At 36.0% G+C, this 13617-nt stretch overlaps 1 long non-coding RNA gene across 1 annotated transcript; it reads left to right on the top strand.

The window, feature by feature from the left end:
* Positions 1 to 2733: 2733 nt before the first annotated feature.
* On the top strand, positions 2734 to 8564 carry LOC147542717 (uncharacterized). Its single transcript, XR_015223939.1, has 2 exons — positions 2734 to 4120; positions 7327 to 8564. It is a non-coding gene; the product is annotated as an uncharacterized LOC147542717 (long non-coding RNA).
* Positions 8565 to 13617: the final 5053 nt, after the last annotated feature.

Raw genomic sequence — 13617 nt, 5'->3', positions numbered from 1 at the left:
AGTCTAACCAATAAGTTAAGACTAATCACCAACAATAGATTTTGATTTCTTTTTATGTATTACTAAAATTAGAACTTAAAAAATATCAATTACATTCTCTCTTCTTCCCACCTCTCTTATTCTTTATAAGGTTTGTTTTTAAATTTCATTATACAAATATTAATTTCTTCAATGCAGTAAATAACATTCATAGTCTTAAAGTAATTGTTAGTTGATAATTGTTATATTCGACTTTTAGTTAGACATTTTTTTGTTTTCTTTTGTTAGAAATTTTTTTTACCTTGGTAATTTTAAAAATATGTGTATAATTAGTAATTTTGCAACTCCAAAAGTAAAAGTAATATTTTCGAAATATATTTAGATCATCTCTATATGTAAATTGGATGCATTTCTTATTTAGTGTATAAATTTAGGTTTACATTTTTTAGTCATGCTTTTGATACTAATATAATTTGTTAGGACAAAGAATTATTTTTTTATTCTTTAGTGTATGAAGGGCCCCACTTTTTACTTGGAGTTTTAGGCCTCCCAAATACTTGGACCGACCATGAGAGTTGGAAGCAAAGGATCAATACCAAGAGAATAAAGCTCTACATATAAAATAAATTTGATAGTAATTTGAGGAGGGTTGGTGAAGGTACGAAGGAAACACATCAATGTTACATTAATGTTATGGCATATTTACAACATGTACTACAACCATCAACTCTGAGTGGACCGAGTTTTGAATACCCAAAAGTATTGCAAAACAACCTAATACAAAGCCTTTGTTATTTCTAAATATCCCACCACAACTAGAAACCTCTGGATTACCTCTCGATGAACCATCTGTGTTGACTTTTACCCAACTGGCTAGAGGCATGTGCCAGTCAACTTGAATAATTTTAGGTGCTTTTCTTGAGCGACCCGTCACTATAAAACAACGAAGAATGGTAATTTATCTCATTGAATTTTGCACAGAACCGCTAACCAGCCGCCCAGACTTTAAAGTAAGACGACGAATGACCGAGATAGCTTTAAAGATATCTGGATGGTATTATAAAAAATGCAAGAGTTCCTTGTCTCCCAAATAGTCCAGAAAACTGAGATTACTGTCGATAAATATAGGCCTTCAACCTGCTCCGAGAAGCCAGTTGTTGCAGGTTGGAGTGACACATACTCTTCCACTAGAAGACTGATCATACCATACAGAGGATACGTTTTATGTTTATGGAGTTCCTCTGACCAGTTTTATTAAGCTTTTATCCAGGCCATTTATTTGCCTGTACTACTCGATTGAACTATGAACTCTAAATTAAACCAATTTTTTTTTCTTATTCAAGATTAATAACATAGAGTTCTCGACAGATTATTTAATCACCAACGGTGTTTGTTTAAACAAGCCAGTCTTCGATGCTTACTCAATTCATTCAAATCCTTAAACCAATGAACCTTCCCTCGTTCATATTAAAGAATCTAGTTCTGAGTTCTCAAACTTATTTGAAGATGTAGATTGTCCATCTTTTGCGCACCACCTAAAGATCTCGAATTAAGTCGTCGAGCCTCTTGGTGCATCTCTTGTTGATATGAAGTGGCTTGTTAAAATCACGATTACATTATAATCGGCAGAGTCGTGGCTGAAAATTTGAGGGCCCTGGGCGAAATTTAATTTCGAGTCCTTCGTACAAAAATAAACTACGAGCAAAAAATTAAACAAGTAAGATAATGAAAATCATTGATGATTCACATATGTACTTATGTATTATTATTTATTTATTTTTGAAAAAGACATTTAGCTTTCTATATCTTAAAAAACACTTCAAAAATTAACAAAATACGTCTAAAATGACAAAATGGTTAAGATAAAGTGTAGTGGAGCAAAAATAAAGAGTGATTTAGAAATTATAATCCCATCCAAATAATATCTTTGAAATGAGACACTTGGGATTTGAACCCAGGTCAAGTGCATGAACACCAACCACCCTTCCCAGTTGAGCTAATAGAAATCAGATGCATATATTGGTATTGTAAGTTATATGAAGGTTAGTGGTGGCCCTTTTATAACAATGGGCCCTTTTGAGGTGGGGGCCCAGGGCGGACGCCCTGCCCGCCCCCCCTCAAACACGGCTCTGATAATCGGGCAGATGAACATGAATAAAGAACACTATATTTAACGAGGTTCGGTCGGATATTCACGACCTACATCCTCGGAGAAAACCACAACGGTTACATACTTTATTCCACAATTGTGGTGATTCGTTACAGTAACTGAATAGTAATCGAATGATTTAATCCCTAGAACCTTCTCTTATTTATAGAGTTATTAGCGTTAGGGTTTCCTAGTTTCTCCTAACTAAAGTAAGAAACAGCTAATATTACCACTGATAGTTACAAGAATATCTTCAATATAAGAAAATATATCATCAGTATATTTCATATGTTTCAATACCTTGGATTCATCTTGATCGTCTGATATCTTTATCTCGATCCATCTCACATCTCAATATCCCCCCACAAGTTGGAGCACGTAAATCTTGGAGTATTCGACTTGGAGAGAAAAAAACAAATGTCTTATTCGTCTTCTGATGCAGATAAAGCCGGGCGAACGACCTCATCAATGGCCTCACGGCCGACCCATTAGGGTTAGTAGTAAGTGTCTAAGTTTGGATATATTCCTATTGAGTGTAGGTTTAGGAAGTTGCTAGGTTTAAGTATTTTCGACATTTAGGAATCCTAGTTTGTGCCTATCTAATAGAGCCTAAGTTCCTATAAAAGGAACATGAAGTCTGTCATTAAAGATCATCTTGCAGAGAATGATCAATCAAAATTTATTATTTTATCGTAGTTCTTATCGTTCTTTATTCAAGTTTATTATCTTCTTCATTTTCGATGCGTTTACATCATGTGGTATTCAAAGCCACCAAAGTTTTGGGTGAATTATTATGAAACAAAAATTCCAAACCAGTTCTATGAATATCAATCATATTCTATTCCTCAAGAGAACTATAATCAATCGGATTATACTCATCAAGGGATAAAGAATCAGTGCTTATGTGCATCATGTTTTTATGCGAATAGAGATTCGTATATTTATCATTAGAATCCTGGAGAACCAGTAAGAGAAATTCTGTACGCTTATTATACACCACCGTATTGAATACCTCTAATACGAACTTCACCACCATCACCACTACAACCGTTTTTCAGAAACAGTTTAATCGATCAAGTCCGATTGCGATAAGATACTACAAATATGTGACAACATCGCGACAATAATACGTTACCCGTCTTCCATGCCTATTATATCTTCCAACCAGGAAAAAGAAAAAGAAGAGTACGAAGAAGTTGAAGAAGATGATCACAAAGAAGTTGAAGTTGAAGAAGAAGAAGAAGATGAATCTTTTTTAGAAGTAGAACAACAAAAAGTCGAAGATAAAGGAAGAAAAGATGATGTTGGTTCTAAACGAGAAACTGTAAGAAAGCTTCTCGAATCGTTTTGCTAAGATGAGCCTATTCTTGATAAACCATATTCCGATGATATTAAAGAAAACGTTCACGTTGAACATAACAAAATTCTTTCTACTACGGAGGAAGAAGAAATTCATATGGAAAACCTAAACCCGATCCAAATACTCGATCCTAATGCAATTACGGGAGAAGAGTTCCTTGTTTCAAATCATAAAATTCTCCCAAATCAATTTCTGCAGTCATGGGTTTCCTGTCCTAAATTTCAGACAACCCCTAGAAACTCAATCGTTGCTTCTACAATTATTCGGTCACCTTCAATGGTGGACACTGAGACGGTTCTTCTAAGACCAACCAGCTTTTGAGTTTGTTCATAAATACCTTAGTAGAGGAAGAGGAGCTTATGGATTTATTGTTTTCTTTTTTGAATCCAAACCGCCCTTATAGTACTTTTTGGTTGGGTATTTCAACAAGGTTATTGCGTGCCTTATGTTGCGAAAGACGGTCTCACTTACGAATTATGTACAAGCTCGTCAAGATGTATTTCAGCAATTTGTTAATCTAATAGGAATCGCCTCTATAATGGAGCATATTTATCCCAATTTCATGGATGTGATGGACTGATCAGCGAACAACAGTTTGCTGGAAATAATTGTGGATAAATTGAACCCATCAAGTGTTGGAATCGGAGCCAATTTTGGCTCGACCCGACTCGTCAAACTCAGAAACCGAACGCGTCATTGCGTTCGTCTCGTCGAGCTCTTAAATTTAGAGCAAAGAATTACTCGAATCCGATTCCGGATGAATGAGAAATTCGAGTTTGAAGTTTGGGTGAAAAAACGGTTAAGTCAGGGTCTGAAACGTCAAACGGGACAAGTTAGATCAGGGGTCGTTTGAGCGAATACCACGCGCATCCAAATCTGTGGGCACATTTCGGGACTGATCTAACGGTGGGCGTTCCACCCGAGTTTTCTAGCCAGATCCGACGTCCCAGGGTCCAACCGACTCCAATATTCAGTTATTCTTTCTGTTTAGTCCATCCTTTCGAATGGATACATCTTTTAACCCAACAGACACTATGCACCCATTCAACTCTTATATAAACCAACCAAACCCACTTCATTTTTCATCAATTCATTCTCTTCTCTTCTTCTCTTCTCTTCTAACTATTAGAAGTTCTGGTTTGCCTAGAATATCTAATTAGGGAGTATTTCTAGAGGTTCTGGTTAGACTAGAATATCTAGAAAAGGAAGAAAGAAGTTTTGAGTAAAGTGATAGGTCGTCTAGAACATCAATTCAATTCATTCTCTTCTTCTCTTCCCTTCTAACAATTAGAGGTTCTGGTTAGCCTAGAATATCTAATTAAAGAAGTATTTTCTAGAGGTTCTGGTTAGACTAGAATATCTGGAAAAGGAAGAAAGAAGTCTCGAGTGAAATGTGAATTTCCGAAGCATCTAGAATATCGTCCGCATTAGTCAAAGAGCTCATAATACTGACAAAGGTTCGTCCGCTTTCAGAATAAAGAAGTACCATCTTAAAATTCTGAAAGGTTAGTCGTTGTATCCCGAAGGCATTCACCCTAACGTTTGGTACTGTTACGGGGGTGTAAAATGTCTTAAGGAAAGAGAATTTATTCTTGCCTCGACTACACTAACACCAATCTCGGTTAGTCCGAAAGAAGGAATATTGATAAATCATTATTTCTTAATAGTTTATCTCTCTATGAGTTAGAGAAAGGAAACTCTGTCCAAATCAAGCCAAGACAGAGAGAAATCGACTTCTCGATTAATAACCAGAGAACAACAATCTTAAGACATTTTATATAACAATTATTTCTCTGGTTATAAGATTTTGATCTGGGTTATTTTCTGTGTGTTTCAGAAAAAATGGCAAGAACAAGAACAACCCTACGGGTTCTTCAGCCTAACACCATATACGTAGAAAACCCAGAGATGTTCAAAGGAACTGACTTCGCTCTGAAGCGGAAGGGTCCATCTCAAAACAGAGGCAAGTCGAGGAAAAGGCAAAGGCCTGTCGAATGCTACAAATGTAGAAAGCGATGCCACCTAGCCAAAGATTGTCGCCCCACATATGACAGTCAAGGGGAAAAAGCCGATAACCAAGCTTCATTAGCAAAAGACACCGAAAATCGGAATCACCGTCTAATGATTACTGAATTCGAAAAGGCGTTTGATATACTTCATAAGATGAACCTCTGTGCAGAGGCACATGAAGATAACCTGGTTAACAACCAGAGATGGTGGGTCGATTCTAAGACAAATCATCACGTTTGTAGTGACAAAAGCCTATTCTCTTCCTATACAGAGGTAGCCAAAGGAGAGACCTTATTCAAGGAAAACGGCTCGACCACCCAAGTCAAAGGAAGGGGAAAGATTGTGTTAAAATTCACTTCCGAAATAGAGGTGACTTTGACCGATGTACTCCATGCTCCAGACAATCAAAAGAACTTGATTTCTGGTTCCCTTTAAAGTGAGAACGGGTTCAGACTAATCTTTCTGTCAGATATCGTTATCATATTGAAGAAAATGATGTATATTGGAAAGGGCCACTTATGTGGGGGGTTATTTCAATTAAATGTTACCCATGTAATGCCGAAGGCACCTATTATTAATAAACTTAATAATTATGCGTATATTGTTGAGTCCTCCAATATTTGTCACGAAAGATTAGGACATGTGAATAATAAGTCATTAAAAGAAATTAATGAGCTTGGAGTTAAATTCCGAAACTCGAAATTTTCTCAAGACGTACATGTCAAACATGCGTATAGTCAAAAATGACTAAAACGTTGTTCAAGTCTTTAGACTTAATTCACAATGAACTCTGTAACCTAAAAAACGGTTCAAACATGAGGTGGAAAAAGGTAATTCATTATCTTTATCAATGACTCCACTTGTTTCTATTATATTACTTACTAAAGTGTAAGGATGAAGCAATCGAAAAGTTCGAGCTTTATAAAATCAAAGTAGAAACTCAACTTTGTAAAAAGATTGAGGCTTTGAGAAACGACTGAGATGGAGAGTATGAATCTCCTTTCGCCGAGATATACGCCAATAATGGCATAGTTCATCAAACGGCGACTCTTTTAGTATAATGAAAGCACAGAACATTAGAAGGGATAAAACTCGATCAGTGGAGATTAAAATCGATGATCAATCTAATCTCGATGGATTTTGTGAAGTATTTCACTAAAATCTATTACTAGCCATGAACAGAAATAAGGTTCAACCCATGGTGACCATAAATGTTGACTTAGTTGATGACTCTTAAAATATCTTCTCGATAACAGAGACATCGAAAAACTAAGCGACACCTTGACCACCAAGTATCGACATAAATACTGGGTGTGAAACCGTATATCGAGAATACAGAGAGCGATCAATGATGATTACATGATCCTAAAGGTTCAATTCGATGACGAATCGAAGAAGACAACCACATAAGTAATCAAAGAAGTGTGTCAAGACAAATGTCAAAACCTAAACGGTTAGACAAGGTCGATGACAGAATGTTCTCGTTATACAAATAGCTACAAGACGATTAACTGTTCGAAAGAAATCATCGGTCTGAGATAATGAAAATTCCGTGAAACATTCTCGAATACAAAGTTGACGAAGAATGCAAATTAAACTTGTCTTCGAGAAAGTAAGTTATTTCGTATAACATATTCAGGCGGTAATTAATTCTCGAGAAGGTCCTTAGGCCTGTCGAAGAATTACAAGGAATCCTCAGATGTGTTAAACGGAAGGACCTTGGCTGAAAAATCTCGAAATCAGGAGTTATTATAAATAAATCCTTAAGTCTTTGTAAGGAGGTCCCTAGTTCTGTATCATTACAGAATAGTCCTTATAAATCCTCAAGTTCTCCAAAAATTCATGCTAACGCAGCAGAAACACTATGTGCCATCACTCGCAATGCACCATCAGCTCTATCAGTCAAACTCACTAGCCCAAGCTTTGTTGAAAGGATACTTGATCATGCACTGGAAGATTCTCAGTTGAAGTCCGGGCTCGTCGACTCACTTTTTGTGAGTATATCTTTATTGCATCCCAAAAGATCAGCGTATTCTCCATTAGTGCATTTTATGGGCAACCAACACTTGTATGAACCAGAAATTCCTGTGAATCCTGAGACGGTCGGTGCTATGTTGCGAAAGCTTGGTCACTTACGCTTTTGAAAGTATGCTCGGATGATAAGGTCTTACCTACTGCTTATGGGGAACCGAGGCCTCCTCTTGGGAAGTATCGCCTTAAGATTGTGGAGTTCATCCCAGTATTGCTGAAAACTGGCAATGACGTTGCTGAGAAGGAGATTTATTTAGAGAAAGATATGTGGCGAGGGATTATTAAAAACTATGTTGGAGAAATCCTTAGTGAATGCAAAATCAACCTTAAATTTCCATACACGGATTTGTCAACTTTTGTTCGTCGACAGTGTGATGTATTAACTTGGGGGCCGGGATTTCATAAGTTGACATATTATGATCGAATTATATTCTATAAACTTCATGAAGATGAACGTGGGAAGGTAGATTGAAGTTGGTTACATTTATTCTTTGGCTCTTGCTGCCAAATTTTTGGAAGCGAGCGAGATGAATGTTCTTTATTCACTAAAGTTAATTTTGCGAGAATCATTGGCATATGAGATTGAGAACGTGGCTTGCAATTTCCTGCAAATTAGTATCCTTCACTTCCAATGCAAACTTCGTTCGAAGTAGGAGTTATGAATCGCCTTGGTGGAATTCATCTTATGCGGGTACATCCAACTTTTCTTAATCAAATAGTTCGGGACGAACCTTGTGAGAGAAGGGGAGGCTGATGCAGATAAAGTCGGGCCGAACGGCCTCATCAATGGGCCTCACGGACGAATCATCTAGAAGGCCAATCGGCCGAGCCCACTATGGTTAGTATTAAGTGTCTAAGTCTGGTTACATTCCTATTGAATCTAGGTTTAGAAAGTTTCTAAGTTTAAGTGTTTTCGATATTTAGGAATTCTAGTTTGTGTCTATCTAATAGAGTCTAAGTTCCTATAAAAGGGGCGTGAAGTCTGTCATTAAAGATCACCTTGAAGAGAATTATTAATCAAAGTTTAGTATTTTATCGTTGTTCTTATCGTTCTTTATTCAAGTTTATCATCTTCTTTATTTCCGATGCGTTTACATCATCTTCTTACAACTCTCAGATTTTAGTAGCTTGATGAAGATGAATGAAGGATGATTAGGTTACAACGATTACATAAAAAATCGTCAAAAATAGTAAAATTAAGCAGAATACTATTTTTTTAATGAAAACATGAACAATTAACTTTCTCATGATACCATGTTAAATTCACGATTATATAATAATCAAGGATATAAACTTAAATAGTGACACGATAATATAACGCGGTTCGGTCGAATAATCACGACCTACATCCACGGAGAATAATTTCTTTATTAATAATCACCACATACAATTGTGGAGTTGATCTGTTACATTGGTCAGACATAACTCGATGACTTATTTCCTAGAACCCTCTCTTATGTATAGAGAAGTTAGGTTTTAGGGTTTCCTAGTTTCTACTAACTAAACTGGGAAAGAATAATTACAAGAGATCCTAAATACATGAACCTCGATCCGTCTCATATTATATCTTCCAATATCTTTTATATTATTAGTCACCACAACTAATATATCTTCCATATCTCAATACCGCCCAAAAGGGATTGATCGTCAGCGTAATATTATAAAAGCCTAAAATAGACTGAAATTTATTGTTATGTTTGTTGGTATGGTTGACATGAAATTTATTGTCAAAAAATGCAAGGTCACGGGTTGAAATTTGGAGTCAAAAATCAATATAGAGATATTATATTCGTGGTAAGAAAAGTCCAAAAATATAATTGGTAAGAAAGGGAGGTCATCATAGACAAAGTATGATTTCGAAATGTCACGGGTGAATCCGGAAAGAAAAATAGATGAAATTAATCTATTTAGTATCACAGATCGAACAGAAAAGGTGGCAGAAAAATTGTGTCACAGATGGATATAAGGGACAGTAGAAATTATCGTAAGAAAATATCATATTTCTAAACAGCAAAGGGTTGTGGTAAAAGTCAGTAAAAGTGGCGACAGTGAGGTTCGTCGCAACAAACACTGTAGCAAGTAGGTCAACATATAAGTGACAAAATATTGTCATTCCTGTTGGAAAAGAAATCATCTCAATTGAAAATTGGAGAAATTAAAATTTCCATCAAAAGAACTAGGGTTTCCCAAACTTGGAGTTTCCTAATCGATAGCGATTTCAGTCGATAGGGGTTGAAACCCAACCCTAATCGATATGGTTTGATATAATAGGTCAAATCTGGCCGATTTGTACCTATGCAAGGTCGTCGACGACTATATTTGTAGAAAGAGAGAGAGTTGTTTTTTAGGTCGATTCTTCACCAAATCGAAAGGGAAATTATTGGTGGTTTGTCCAAATCGATGGAAGCAATCGATTGGTAATAGGAATCTCGCCGAAAAGGGTGGCGACAGTCGGGTTTCACACATGCGAGGAGAAGCTCGTGTGAAGAAGAAAGGGGACCGATTTGGGTCATGGGTCCAGCGATTGAGCAGGTCTGGATACAGGTTCCGGGTGAGTCACAAGTTTTTCTTTTTTCGGTCAAGGATCGTTGACTGAGTCAGCGTAGTATAAAGGCTCGGGTAGAGTCAGCAAAGTCAAATGCTATTGACTTCAGTATGGTTGGCTTTACGGATAACCACGACCGGGTTAGGTTTTGGCTCGGAACGTATATTAAAAGAGAACCAAATCTGATGGGTTTGGTTCTGAAATTTTTATTCTCAATTCAGACCTAATTTAGGTCTAAAATTTTTTTTTTTAAAAAAAATCGAGAAAATTTAGGAAAAAAATCAAATATTAATGGACAAGTTACCTTTGTTGAAGATGAAATCATTGGTGTTTACGTGATGAACTTTAATAAACTCCAACAAATCAAGTCTGATTCTCGTACAAAAAATATCTCTCACTTCACTTGATTTTCTCGTCTTGGAGATGAAACATAATCACAAGAATAATCTTGGAAAAGTTAAACAAATCGACAAAGCGATTGAATAATAATGTAATCACCACTAAAAAAATTGGAATTTTGCGGAAGCATAAATCAAGATCAATTTACCTGTTCATGATACCATGTTAAAATCACGACTATATTATAATCGGTTAGATGAACATAAATAAAGAACATATTTAACGAGGTTCAGTCGGATATTCACGACCTACATCGTCGGAGAAAATCACAATGACTACATACTTTATTCCTCACAATTGTGGTGATTCGTTACAGTAATTTAATAGTAATCGAATGATTTAATCCCTAGAACCATCTCTTATTTATAGAGTTATTAGGGTTAGGATTTCCTAGTTTCTCCTATCTAAAGTAAGAAACAATATAAAATCTATCTAATATTACCATTAGATAGTTAAAAGAATATCCTAAATATAAGAAAATATATCATCAAAATCCTTCACATCTTCCAATATCTTGGACTTATCTTGATCGTCTGATCTCTTCATCTCAATCCGTCTCATATCTCAATATGGCTATTGACAATTTTAGGCTCTCACTTTTCCCATCATACCTCTATTCATAAGGTTCATCAACTCTAATGCATTAAACACCCATACTTTCAATAATCTAGTCTTCAATTGGTGTGATTTAAACGGGTTTTACGTGGAATCGTATTAAAGGTGTTAGTCTTCCCAAATATTAGAGTTCGGAGCAAATTTAGAAGTGTAGAAAGCTAGAATGACCATAAGAACTTAAGTTTGAAATTGAAGCTTAGGATTATATGCCGAAGAGTCATTGAAGCAAAAGGACTATGTCCGCTGGCAAAATACATTATACATTCAAAACGAAGAAGAGTTTCAACACATGTCTTATTGATAAGCTTATAAGGTTAACGGGCGGGGAAACCAACTTATATTCATTGGGTGTCATGGCCATTAAGTCAATAAGGTCCTTAGCTCTTAAAAAGTTTGTTTGCTCGTGAGAACCACTTGTCCGCTAAGAATTCAGAAGAATGTTGTCAAATATAATGAAGTTCCATATTTAACGAGATTAGTCAAGGGGAATGAGAACTCTAAGGTGAATGGGGTAGTGTTCCTTTGTTGTTTGGCATTTCACAAGTTATGTGGAAGACAAAAGTACTTGATTATCTTGGAGTTAAAACTCATTTATCATCTTAAATCCTTTGTTGAAAATGTTGATATACAAAGCCATTAATCATCTCAAAATGTTTAATCAAAGTGATTATGTTAATAGGTGATCGGACTACAAAAGTTAAGGTCATTGCCGACGGAATAAAACCGTCAGAAACATTAAAAAACCATCGGTAAAGGATTCTCCCAGTGGCAGCGAGGCATCGGCTTAAAAGGCGTAGGCAGTACTACTACCGACGACATTGGTGACAGAATTTAAGCGCTGTCGGCCCTAGGACTACCGACGGTTATCTGAATTTTAACTACCGTCGACATAACTCAATATTTTCCCACGAATGCATAACCAAAATTTCTAACCAACGGTTTCATAAAATAATCACCGTCGGAAATGGAATTTGTCGCCAAATTTTGCGCGCCCTTCAAATGGCCTTTATTCTGCCGACGGCCTTTATCTGTCGCTATAACTTATGCCAACAACATATAAACCGTCGGCAATAGTTTTCTTAACTGTTTTTTAAACCAATTCTCGGCACCCGTTGCCGCAGTAGGTGATCCATAAACTGCAGTAACATAGTGACTAATAACCTGATAAGCATACATTCAAAACAAATCGATAACACATCTATCTAAAAGTAAATTTATAAAGTTCAACTAATCGTAAACTACATAAAACTATCAACCTAAAGGTAATTTATAAAGTTCAACTAATAAATTTATGAAAAAACGTCGGCAATGGTCAACTATTGTCAACGAAAATAGGAAAAGCCACCGGCTATAAGCATTAGTGCCCCGCAACTCCGTCGGTAAATGGCGTCGGCAATAGAAATTTTTTTGTAGTGTGGTCAACTTATCATGAAAATAAGAGAGTTCTTTGTCATTGTACTAATGTGATTATTAACATTCGTTTTAGATGAGTGAACATGTAATATATTATGCTTTAGTTAGTTGCACACGAAAAAAATACCTGACCTATTTCACAGGCAGTGTATATTTATTGAGGTAATGGTAGTAAGATGTAAGGTAATCTCAAGCATTTGAGTAGTTATATCATGTTGAGATACTGATGTTGAAATGATGGTAGGAAGATGTGAGATGACTCCAAGCATTCCTGTACTTGTATTATGTTGAGAACTTGAGGTATTGAAGTAAACTAATTTTTGTCTAGAATTAAAGTGGGATGAAAACTAATTAGAGTATTGGACCAAAAACTCTATTAAGTTCTGTGTTAAGACAAGCCTTCTAATTTTATATGGTTCTTCAATGAAAAGTAGGAAAGGACGCCTTCGGGATAAACAAGAAAGATGAACAATCATCTTCACTGCATAATTGGGTTTGAGGGCAAACAGGGGCGGATCCAGGATTAAAACTCAAGGTATGCCGAAAATATTATAGAACGAAAAACAAATAAAAATTCTGAGTATTACATAATCAAATATTCTAATGTTTTAATTACAACTCAAAATAAAAATCTCTTTCTAGTCCAAGCGTAAATTCATTCTCCTTTTGCTCATTCCTTGAAAGCGCTTGATAATATCTTGATCGACGATTGTAGCAAACACATCTTTCTCCACAAATGTCACTAAACAATCATTAAGCCATGGGTTAGACATTCGATTTCTCAACTCATTCTTCACATATTTCATAACAGAAAATACTCGTTCAAGACTTGCGGCAGCCACCGGTAATGACAAAACTAGCTTCAGAAGAGTGTACACCTATCCAAATGTCTTGTGGTTTTTTGTACAAACGAGTCCTACATAGATCTAAAATACCTTTCAAATTCGAAAAATTATCGTCCGTCTTGACACACTCAGTGTAAGTCTCAAGTTGAGTAGATAACTCCTTATCACAAACATCCTTAAAGTCATTTGGGTAGAATTTTGCCAACCCCAAAAGTGAATGAAGGTCAAAATCTTGAAATGAAGAATAAGGATTAGAACATGCCAAACAATT

Source organism: Eschscholzia californica, unplaced genomic scaffold, assembly GCF_041429995.1.
Source record: "Eschscholzia californica isolate CP2 unplaced genomic scaffold, dmEscCali1.0.p SCAF_4, whole genome shotgun sequence".
NCBI lineage: Eukaryota > Viridiplantae > Streptophyta > Magnoliopsida > Ranunculales > Papaveraceae > Eschscholzia > Eschscholzia californica.
Note: the sequence above shows the minus strand (reverse complement) of the source record. Positions and strands in the feature narration are given on the sequence as shown.